Source organism: Geotrypetes seraphini, chromosome 14 (genome assembly GCF_902459505.1).
Source record: "Geotrypetes seraphini chromosome 14, aGeoSer1.1, whole genome shotgun sequence".
NCBI classification, from domain to species: domain Eukaryota; kingdom Metazoa; phylum Chordata; class Amphibia; order Gymnophiona; family Dermophiidae; genus Geotrypetes; species Geotrypetes seraphini.
In genome coordinates this window covers 70,755,973-70,768,321 of record NC_047097.1, presented here as the reverse complement: position 1 = coordinate 70,768,321, position 12,349 = coordinate 70,755,973, and the positions used below count along the sequence as shown (strand labels likewise).

Sequence of the window (12,349 nt, the reverse complement as noted above, 5' to 3'; positions counted from 1 at the left end):
CTTGAAGGTCTGCCTGTCCCCCCTTTAAGTCCTGTCCCCATCCTGAAAGCCTGATGCCCCCCCTCGACGTCCGATTCTTCTCCCCCCTCGGCAGGACCACTCGCACCCCCACCCCGAAGGACCGCCGACTCCCCGACAATATTGGGCCAGGAGGGAGCCCAAATCCTCCTGGCCACGGCGACCCCCTAACCCCACCCCGCACTACATTACGGGCAGGAGGGATCCCAGGCCCTCCTGCCCTCGACGCAAACCCCCGCCCCCCAACGACCGCCCCCCCCAAGAACCTCCGACCGACCCGCGACCCCCCTGGCCGACCCCCACGACACCCCCACCCGCCTTCCCCGTACTTTGTGTAGTTGGGCCAGAAGGGAGCCCAAACCCTCCTGGCCACGGCGACCCCCTAACCCCACCCCGCACTACATTACGGGCAGGAGGGATCCCAGGCCCTCCTGCCCTCGACGCAAACCCCCCTCCCTCCAACGACCGCCCCCCCCAAGAACCTCCGACCGACCCGCGACCCCCCTGGCCGACCCCCCCACCCCCCTTCCCCGTACCTTTGGAAGTTGGCCGGACAGACGGGAGCCAAACCCGCCTGTCCGGCAGGCAGCCAACGAAGGAATGAGGCCGGATTGGCCCATCCGTCCTAAAGCTCCGCCTACTGGTGGGGCCTAAGGCGCGTGGGCCAATCAGAATAGGCCCTGGAGCCTTAGGTCCCACCTGGGGGCGCGGCCTGAGGCACATGGGCCAAACCCGACCATGTGTCTCAGGCCGCGCCCCCAGGTGGGACCTAAGGCTCCAGGGCCTATTCTGATTGGCCCACGCGCCTTAGGCCCCACCAGTAGGCGGAGCTTTAGGACGGATGGGCCAATCCGGCCTCATTCCTTCGTTGGCTGCCTGCCGGACAGGCGGGTTTGGCTCCCGTCTGTCCGGCCAACTTCCAAAGGTACGGGGAAGGGGGGTGGGGGGGTCGGCCAGGGGGGTCGCGGGTCGGTCGGAGGTTCTTGGGGGGGGGTGGTCGTTGGAGGGAGGGGGGTTTGCGTCGAGGGCAGGAGGGCCGGGGATCCCTCCTGCCCGTAATGTGGTGCGGGGTGGGGGTAGGGGGTCGCCGTGGCCAGGAGGGTTTGGGCTCCCTTCTGGCCCAACTACACAAAGTACGGGGAAGGCGGGTGGGGGTGTCGTGGGGGTCGGCCAGGGGGGTCGCGGGTCGGCTGGGGGACGGGCGGAGGTTCTTGGGGGGGGGCGGTCGTTGGGGGGAGGGGGTTTGCGTCGAGGGCAGGAGGGCCTGGGATCCCTCCTGCCCGTAATGTAGTGCGGGGTGGGGTTAGGGGGTCGCCGTGGCCAGGAGGGTTTGGGCTCCCTCCTGGCCCGATATTGTTGGGGAGTCGGCGGTCCTTCGGGGTGAGGGTGCGAGTGGTCCTGCCGGGGGGGGGATGTATCGGACGTCGGGGAGTCGGCCGGGCAAGAGGGCTTGGGCTCCCTCTTGCTCCGATCGTGGATGCGGGTGCGGGTGGGAGCGCGTGCGAGCGGTCGTTCGGGGTGGGGGTGCGAGCGGTCCTGCTGGGGGGGTGAATCGGGCGTCGGGCGGGGTGGGAACTATGTTTAAAAACTTTTGTATACCGCGCTCAGGCATATAACGCGCGAGGGGTATGCGCGGTACGTAAAATCACGTATAACGCGCGCGTTATATCCGCGAAAATACGGTATGTAGGAGCCAGTCCCCAAACTAGCTTGAAGCATATGCAAGAGAACTTGAATATTATTCGTGCCTCGACTGGCAGCCAGTGCAGTAGTCTATAGTAGAGGCTGACCGCATTTTTTCAATCCAAATATCAAGTGGACCGCTGCGTTTTGAACAATTCTAAGTTTCCTCACTGTTTTTTTTGGGTATACCCATATAAACGATATTGCAATAGTCCAGTGTAGAGAGCACTAGTGATTGCACTAGTAATCTGAATGATAATGGGTTAACGTATTTTTTGATGGTCTTTAGTTTCCATAATATCAGGAAACATTTTTTACCACTATATTCGTGTGTTCTGCCATTGTCAATTTTGTGTCTAATGTGACTCCCAATATTTTTATTGTTTTTGTAATTGGGTAGTCGTGGTCTTTTATATGTAGCGTTGTTTTGGTAATTTTGTCCGTTGGGCTTACAAGGAAGATTTTTGTTTTTCCGTGTTTAGTTTCAGTTTGAAGTATATATATATAGTCTGTTCTTTCTCTCCTTCCCAGTCTTCACAATCCCCCCCCCCACCACCACCAATTTGAAGAGTATCTTATGTTTACATAGCAGAATCTTTCTTCTTGTAGAAAGACTTGGGCTTCCTTACTGTCACATTCACAGAAGCAAGTTCAGTTTTTGCATATTTCTTGTCCTCTGGTGTACCTAACACTGTATGTAGGGAGGAGGGAAAGAAATTAAAAATACAATGAAGCTTAACTCAGTTGTGTAAACAGGATAGATGGGATTTGTCTCATTTTTCCCTTTGAAGGTCTGAGTCACTACGGATGCTGTCGCCATGAGTGTTCTGTTGTTCTCAAGTTAAACAAACTGAACAAGGCCAGGAAGGGAAAAAAGACATAGGTAATGCACCTTCCACAATTTACGCACTCTGTGTTCTACCTGCATCCCTCAGGTATCTGCAAAATTTTCCATGAGATGTGATTCTACAGGCACTGTAAAAACAAATGCAGTAATAAGCCATGATTAAGAAGCAGTGACTCCTCTCTTCCTTCCTCCTAACCACCAATCCTGTCTCTTCGGGATGTTCTAATCATTTCCAAAACAGGTTCTGATTCCCCCACCACCACCACCTTCTTGTGCTTGCCAGTACTTGTCACAGGTACTTTGCTCTTCAAAACACATCAAACTGGATGCTTTCCTTTTGCCAGAGAGTGATGTGTGGGTGGACAGCTTGCAAAGCAGGGCAGGGAAGGGTGATCCAAGGGCTAGCCCAGATGCTCTGCAGGTAGCTATCCTGAACTGGCAACAGCCACAACAGCTTGGTTGCAGGCGTTCATCTGACACATTCTGTAACCACCTTTTGACAGCGGGAAGTCGTACAACCAGACACATAGAGCATAGAAACGCATAAGAGAACATCTTTACTTGTGCCACAAATATGTAGTGAAGTTGTGTAACATGACAGCCAGTTTCAATTTTGGTCTTTGTTTTCTATAATGTTTTAACCAATGGAACACTGTGCTCTTGTAGAGATAGGGAGGTGTGTACGTATTTCTTTTCCTGCTAGACCAGTTTCAGGCAAATGGGTTATGCCCCCCTCCCAACCAGCAAATGGAGGTAGGGAAGACTGAAATCCTGTGATGCCATCACCAATATAAGGATTAGTGAAGCCCTGGAACTTGTCGGTATACTCTCCTTCTAGCAAATGGTTGTATTTTGGATTGATGGAGCAGGATATTGGAAATTCGGCTTTCTGAACCCAGGTTCTAGCCTGTAGCCACAGGTGGAGCTGGGGTGTCGTGGTCTGCAGACATTTGCCCTAACTGAGCCAGGTGTCAGCCCTCTCCCAGAACTCAGACCCTGGGTTCCTAATCCTGGTGGGCTAGGACAGGTACAACCCAATATTTATTTATCTAACACATTTCTTAACTGCCTATTACTAGGCAGCTTACAAATAGCAATATTCATAAAATAACAAAAAACAAAATCTATACAGTCAATAAACATTTCAAATCATTCAGTAAGAACAATTTATCCACAGTGCTCTGTTATATAGCAATCCAGAACCAGAGTAAACAAATCATCATTCATTACAATGCTTCTACAAAGAGTTTCGTCTTAAGCATTTTCTTGAACTTATGAATATCAGTGTGAGCTCTTTGTGGTCCAGTTAACTTGTTCCCCAGAGTTGGGTGGTAGTAAATAGGGACCTGTGTCCCCTCCCCCTTCCTACCCTCCGTTTTCTTCTCTGCCTTCCTTCTCCATTAGTGTCTGTTTAGTATAATTCAAAAAGAGAAAGAGAGTACTGAAAGAGGAAGGCTGCGTCTTAACAGGAGCTGGGGAGGCAGAAGAGGAGTATCCACAGGTAAAACAAGTGTCACCGCACCTAGATAAGTGCAATGGGGGGGGGGGGTGTGCAACTTGCAGCTTGCCAGTTGATTGCTGGTGTGGCATTTGTGGAACCTGTTAACATTAGTTGCATGGCAGGCCTATTCTGCAATGGGGAGCAGCTAGGCCACTTGGCCAGGGATAAGTGTAGCTTTTCTGGGCCACACAGTGAGGTTCTTGGCACAATAACTTCCCCCCACAGTACATACAAATACTCTGCTGGTCGGAACTATTACCATGTTGAATTTTGGCCATATGCCCTCCTTTAAGCCCAGCTGTGTGGGAGATATCTTTTGTTCTAGAGGGGGACAGTGACCTTGCAGGTTCCTGGTGGCTCTGTAGACATGAGGAACCTTGGATTGAGGTTCACCTTCCTTCCTTGGGGGAACAAGGGGACTCTGGGCCCTCAGCCTGCAGAAGTTAGAGGTCCAAGGTATCTGTTCTGGGGCATGTGCTGGTTCTAGAAGAAGATTGGGAGCTAGGAGAAGAGCTCTTCCCCTAGCACAGTCTGTCTCTGAAGGCAGGTAAGCTTTCCCATTGGAGGGGAGCAAACCGTCCATTATTTGCCTCTTTCAGCAGTAAGAGCTGGTGCTGCTCAACTCTCATGACTTGTTTTGTCCCTCTGGAGAGCAGAAGAGCCTACTGAGAAGGCCACTAAGGGCAACTCTGTATTGGAGGGTTTACAAAGACCAAGCAAGTCCTTTTCACAAAGTTCTGAGAAAAATAGTCCTTGAAGAATGGGATTCACAGGTAGGCAGTGCTGAAGAGGGCTCGAGTCATGAGGAGACTATCTTCTGGCCCAGGAAGATCTGGATCAGTTTTTTTGCTCTCCCTGAATGGACACCCTGGTGATGGCAGTGACTAAGAACACTCTCATCCCATTGGAGATAGGATTGGTCTTGATGATCTCTCAAGACAGTGAAGTGGGAGTCCAGATGACAATTTGCAGAAGCTGTATGGCCAGCTTCTTAGGTGGACTCAGCAACTTCCAGAGGGCTCTAAAGCAGCATGGCTGGAATCTGCAACAGCATTTCTGGTCCAGATCAAAGCTAGATTGGTGGTTTTAACAGTGGTGGTGAGCAGGTGACTAAGGCTACAAAATTGGTTAGCAGAATCCATCTTAGAAGTACACCTCAGCAATCTTCTAGAGTAGGTTGAGAAGCTGGTTAAGGACTTGAGTGAGGCTAAGCTTCAGACATTGCCTGATGATGGTTCTCGGAATTTGTCCAGAGACCTTTTGAGTAACAGCCATCTCAAGGACTGGGGTTTGCTATAAGTCATCCAGACCAAGTTCATAATCTTCTACTTCACATTCTGGGTAGGTTCAAGAAGAGTCAGCGAGTTTGAGGTACCTGCAAGATGCCAAGAGGAATGTTGGGTTTTGTCTCATTGAGTTTCTGGGGTCAACTAGTAAGAGACTGCCTCAGCTGTTGTTAGGTTTTTTGTTTTTGATATACCGCCTATCAAGATTATCTAAGCGGTTTTTACAATCAGGTACTTGGAGTGGGTCTGGATCATTTTGAACTAATGACTCATTGAGGTGATTCATCAAGGCTACACTTTAATTCTTTTCAGTCACTTTTTTGTTATTTGTGTGGATTGTTTGTCAATAAGGCAGCTGTGTGTGATATACTGCAGCTTTTGCACCAGCTAGAAGCCCTTGTACTGGTTCTGTTACCAAGAGCAGTCGGGGTAGCTTGTCAATATATTTTGTCATCCCTGAGGACAGATGCTCTTTTTTTCTGACCTATCTTAGACCTCAAGAGACCTTGTATGAGCTCTGAATTCACAAAGTCATTGTGGCCTGATTGCAGCACTCGGAAACATAAAAACATAGAAATTGACGGCAGAAAAGGGCTATAGCCCATCGAGTCTGCCCATACCAATGACCTACTCCCTGACTTTTACTCCCCTATTGATCCCATGTGAATATCCCATTTTCTCTTAAAATCTGACACGCTGTTGGCCTCAATCACCTGCTGAGGCAGCTCGTTCCAATGATCGACCACCCTTTCGGTGAAGAAGTACTTTCTAGGAGTGAGTGTTCTCTCCCCTCAATCTGACTGATTCATGTTTTCATATCTTAATCTGAGACCAGCACCAAAATTTTTTTGTTTTTGTGTTATATGTCAGCACTTACCAAGTCAGAGCTTTTTTGTTCGTTTTGGCCATAGCTTTGAGGACCTTTCCAGAGATCATGGGGATGGCAGTAGCCTTCCTCAGATTCAGAGGAGGACACCAGGGAGGCCACTTGCAAGGTGATCCGGGTTTTAGAGAATCTTGTCTGGGTGGTGAATTATCCAGAGAATACTCTGGTTCTCTTTGTCCCTAGATTATCTGAGGGCTTTCTTCAGTACTGAGGTTAGCAAGATACTTTGACTCTGAACAGGATGACTTTTTGCTCCCCAGTTGTTCTGAGGGCCTGAGATTCTTGCATGGCAGCAACCCTTGGATGAGGGCTCATATAATCTAATCTAATCTTTGAATTTTAAGATGCAGGATTTGATGTCTGATTTCAAACTATTCAGAGAAGGATCAACTTCCAACAAAATAAAAATATCATCTGCATAATTATAAATTGTTTTGATTGGAAATAGTTTCAAAGATTTGCAAAGTAGTCATATAAATGTTAAACAAAATAGGGGATAATGGAGAGCCCTGCGGTACCCCAAAAACAGAGGCCTAGACAGGTGAAAACTTGCACTCATGGACTCGATACGATCTTAACTTCAAAAATACTTTAAACCAGTCTTAATACCTTTCCGTTAAGACCAATATTAGCTAACAATTGAATCAAAATATTATGGTTAACAACATCAAAAGCCACTGATAAATCAAATTGTAGTAAAATTGCATATCGACTCTGAACTTTCGCTACCAAAGAAATCAGGAATTTTCTGCCAGTGTCTCCCCCCCACCCTCCACCCCCGTTACAGGAGTAAAACACCTGTCTGCTTTTCCTAGGGTCAGTCAAAAGAGAGCCCTTGATCCTTCATCTCCAGTTGGGTGGTAGTAATGACTGATGCTATTCTCTTAGGCAGGGGGCTTACGGGACAAATGGAACAAAGAACTTGGTTGCCTCTTCTGTGTGTATGTGGAGTTGATCTTAGTTTTTGTACCAGATACAAGAGTTTTAGGCTGCTTTCCTTGGAAAATAAAATCTGTACAATGCTTCCTCTGTGTTTTGGCCACCTCGGTTATAATTGGTGTACTTCTCAAGCATGACAGAGTTGCCTTATATGTCCCATTGTTCCAGTTTTAAAAAATATTGTGGATATTAAAAGCCTTCAATAAATGATGGTTTCAGGACTTTATTTAACCTTTCTGCTGTTGCAACAGACTTGCAACATTAACCTTTAGTGAACTGCTGAAGAATTGCTCCTTATGACCCTTCTCCATTCATTAATAGCTGTGGAATTTTTTTCCCTTATGATCTTTCAATAAGAAACTAGAGCTGTACCGAAAAGCACATTTTACTATTCGGATGAATATGATTAACATAACAAAAAATAAAAAAAGCAATGTGAAATCAAATCATGTTTATTTCAGTATGATTTAGCACAGTAGAGCCCTGGTTATTTGTATTCAAATTTAAATCACTTTTGGCTAAATATGAATAATGTATTTGGGGCACTATTCTGGGCCAAATTAAATATGAATATAGGTTTGTTAGGTGCCATCGACTCGTGCTCGAGTTCGAGCGACTTGATGAATTGCGGATCTAAAAAGAAATCTGTTTTCTGCTGGTCCTACAGCATCATCCCCATGGTTATTTTCAGCGTGTCCAGCCATCTGATTGCAGGTCGTCCTCTTTGCTTGGTTCCTTCCATCTTCCCAAACATGATGTCCTTCTCCAGTGATCTCTCTTTTTTGAGTGAATATTCTGTATAGTCCTAATAAGAATACATATATTCTGTCTCTATCCAAATATCGCTTTGTATTAAGATTAAGCGATTCATCAAATTTTACATGAAATATTGCCCAATGTAAAAGAAGCTAGTATGTTTCTAGGAATAATATCTGAGATATTAAATATAAACTCCAAATCTCCATCTGCTTTAAGGTCCAGTTCCAGACTGAGGATCCTTTCCCCTTTGGTCTTTGATGCCTTTCTCTTGAAAAGTAAAACTGGAGGAAGAAAGGGTTGCTTAGAGGATGCTATTGCTTTGCTGCTTCAGGCACGGAAAAGATCTACCTCTACAGCTTACTGTATGCTCAGATTTGAAGGCTTTTTAAAATTAATTGGTTTTAAATACATTCCATTCCATAATGTATTTAAACAGAAATAACCTAAACATAAAAGAAAAATATTGCACGATCATATCAAGACAGGTATTTTAGCCCTCCACACTGGATTTTTGAATTGTGGTGTGCAGAACATGCCACTTTTCCCGTTCATTCTTTCTTGCCAAACATCTTAGCCTTCTTGCAGGACGGGCTTCAGAAGGGGCTTGCCTTTAATTCCATCAGAGTACAAGTGGAGGCTCTGGCTTGTTTTCAGGGTTGAGTACAGAATACTTCCTTGGCTGCGCATCCAGATGTAGCCCATTTTTTTGAAGGGGGTCAGTTGCCTTGAGCTGCCTTTTTGCCATCTTTGTCCTGAATGGAAGCTTAATACGTTCCTTTGCTCTCTTCAGAAGTCACCCTTTGAGCTTCTTTGGAAGGTTATGCTTGAGAATTTTACCTTGAAAAACCATATTTCTTCTGGCAATTACTTTAGCTCAGCAAATTTCAGAGCTTCAGATCCTTTCTTAGGATCCTTTCCTGCGTTTTACAGAGGCGAGCATTTCCATTCGAACTATACCTTCCTTCCCAAGGAGGTTTCTTTCACATAAAGTCTTTGTTGCTTCCTTCTTTCACCAAGGAGGAATCGAGGAAGAACTTTGCTGTATTGCATTTGCTTGATGTCCGTCAGGCACTTCTTGAGTATCTTTGGTTCAACAATAACTTTCGCCATTCAGATCACCTTTTTGTCCTGTTCACTGGCCTAAATTGGGGAGTCATGGCCTCAAAGATGACTATTATCCAACTTTGGATTAGGAAGACATTGCCTCAGCATATCTCCTGTTGGGGAAAGACCGTACTTCTGTTCTCTGGGCTCATTTTATCATTGTTTCCATGTTCTGGGCGAAGTCTCGGGTGTGCTCCACTGAAGGAGCTTTATAAATCATCTACCTGGTTCTCTCTGCGTACCGCCTGGATGTTTCAGCGTGCTCTGATTCCTCTTTGGGGTGTTGGTTCTTTCCGTGGGGGTTTCTGCTTTCCATGCTATCTGAATACTGCTTCGCTACACCCCACAAGTTTCTGGATTACGAGTTGTCTTACCTCATAATTTTCTTTCCTTTAGTTGTAGCAGATAAATCTAGCATCCTACCCTGGCTATCTCTTGTTTATCTGTCTTTTAGGTTTCCTCTGTTTAGGGGGTTGCGTTTGTTACTGTTGAATCATGTTCACTTGTTCTGTGAGGAAGGAGACATGCTGCTATACCAATTGCCTTCTGCTTTATGAGACGTTACTGACTGTGTAAGGAGCATACCATCCTTTAAGACAAAGTTCTGTGTTATCTATGTCCACCTGCTAGTAGATGGTCACAACCCACAAGTTTCTGAATTCATCTACTGTGACTAAAGGAAAGAAAATTATCAGGTAAGACATAATGTTTCCTTAATTTGTGTTGAAATGCAAAGAGTGTATCTAGGCAGCCCATCAAAAGAGTTCTGTCCCCTTGAAGATGTGTGCTTCAGCTCTCAAATGATCTGTTACTTCACCAGCTCTGTCATTTCTGCCCTATTGCAAGGCTTCTTGCTTTCCCAGCACATTGTAACTATTTATATTTTTAAAGTATTTACTGGAAAGGAAGAAAAGCTTGCGCATGTGAATGGAATTCCCAGTGCTTTCCAATTAATCTGACCCAGTTGAAAATAAGAGATAAGGTCCTTTCTAAATCCTTCACCCCCAAATCTGACTCTGATCAGATTGACTGGAGAGAGAAGTTAACCATGCCTCCAGGCAAGCAGATTTATTTATTAGCGTTTATATAGCATTTTCCTGATAAAATGCCATTCATTGAGAATGTCCGCCTGTTCTTTTTTGCAGTCTTTTCCCTTTGAAGAAACTTGACGTAGAACTTTATAATTGTTGCATGGGGAGAGTAGAATCTGTTGCCAATGACCAAAAGGCTTTCGAAGGACACTTGACATTTAAGAGAGCTTTAAAATGCTATTTATTGAAGGCAGCATATGGTGCTAAACTTGTATAGGACCTTATTTTTTTAAGGTTTGCCCTATTTAGACCATTTATTTGGAACTTCTTATTGTGTATGTGTATTAATAATGTGTGTTTTACCGAACCTATTGCTCATCTTTTGTGCAAAGGCACCAGGCACAGTTCGTCTTTCTTTTACTGAGGTACTCAATACAAATAGTGTGCATATAATTTGCATACCATTTGTGCTGAGCATAGCCTGGCAAATGTAAATCGTTCTTAACCCGGTGTTTTCTACTGGGTTGCCAGAGCTCTTTACATTCTGTCCCAAAAGTCAAGAGTGATAATACCTTCTGATTGCTGCTGTGTTTTTATGTCTGACCAGGTTAATTGTAGTCAGGGAGAAGACCAGCGGGGACTCCATTTGGTTTTTTTGTTTGAGATACCTCTTGATCTAAGTGTTTGTTTCAATGAATCTCCTAAGTGAACAAAAAACTAGCACAAGCTCTCCATGGTACTAGTTTTACACTTATTTCTGCAAACAACACATAATTATTACATTACATTACATTACATTAGTGATTTCTATTCTGCCAATACCTTGCAGTTCAAGGCGGATTACAAAAGAAGTTATCTGGCCATTTCCAGAGTAATTGAATAGTAGAGCGGTTTGTTACAGAGAATTGGAATGAGTCTTGCGGTGTTAGTTTGTCTTAAAGGATGTCTTGAATAGGATGGTTTTTATTTCTTTTCTAAACGATTTGTAGTCTGTAGTCTTTATCAGTGAATTGGAGAATTGGTAGTCTAGTTTTGCTGCTTGAGTGGCTAGAAGGCCGTCGTACAGTTTTTTCGTTATGACGTCTCTGATTGGGGGATGAGTGAACAGTTTGTGCGTTCTCCTGTGTCTGGTTGAGGTAGTTTGGATTAGGCGGTTGTTTAGGTAGACTGGGCTGTCTCCGTTTATGGTTTTAAATAGTAGGCAGTAGAATTGAATTGTACTCTTGCTTGTGAGTCTAGGTACGCCACCGTGATATGGTCGTGTTTCCTCAGTGAATAGATAAGTCTTAGCGCTGTGTTTTGAACAGTTTGTAGTTGTTTTATCATGCTTGTGGGGCAGGGGAGATAGAGTATGTTGCAGTAGTCTAGAAGACCTAGGATTAGGGACTGGACCAAGAGCTGGAATTGTGTTCTGTTGAAGAATTTTCAAACCTGTCTTAAGTTTCTCATGACCCCAAATGATTTTTGTATTGTTTTGTTGATTTGTGGTTGCATGGTACAGTATCTGTCAATTGTCATTCCTAGAAGTTTTAGAGTGGGTTGTATAGGGTATGTGATTGAGCTTATAATTAGATTTGTTATAGTTGGGGTTTTATTATTTTCGAGGAGAATGAATTTTGTTTTGTCTGGGTTCAGTTTCAGTGTGTGATTATTCATCCTTGTTGCAATTGTTTCAAGTGTCCTGTGTAAAGTGTCTGTCATGGAGGACGTTGGTTGGTCAAAAAGGAGGAGAATGGTGATGTCATCTGCATAGCTATAGGAGGTTAAGCCTAATTTGTCCATGCAGGTGCCAAGGGATGCAATGTATAGATTGAAGAGAGTTGGTAAATTATCCATTTATTTTATAGCCTAAACAGTTTGAATATGGCAGATGTGAAAGTCTGGTCCCTCTTTCATTTGATTCTTCGCTGCTTTTTTGAGGTCCCAAAAATTCAGTGGCTCATTAAACTTGAACTGGTGGTTCTGTCTACTTTCAGCTTCCATGGGTTGGACTGAGTACTTTAAAATGGGCACTTCAAAATGAAGATTTACTCTTACAAAGCAGGGGAAGGCTGTTTATATTTGTTAACTGGTAACATTATGATTTTTAACTGTCAGAAAGAAATATTAAGTAGCAGCAATTATGCAAAACTGTTGTTGCAAGGCAGGATCTCTCCGACAGAACTGTCCAAAAAGTGGTCAGATCTGCAAAACAGAACAATCAGCTAAAAAGTTTAACTGATCCATAATAATAAAAGGCTAAGCGTGATTCCTGGTGGCGTGAGGTGTGCTTCTGTGTCACACCTCACAGTGCCT

The 12,349-nt window shown here is 44.9% G+C and overlaps 1 protein-coding gene across 1 annotated transcript in view; it reads left to right on the top strand.

Annotated features, from left to right (window-relative positions):
• Positions 1-12,349, top strand: part of IGF1R (insulin like growth factor 1 receptor) — a 384,398-nt gene that overhangs the window by 249,548 nt on the left and 122,501 nt on the right. The gene's annotated exons all lie outside the window — the stretch shown is intronic.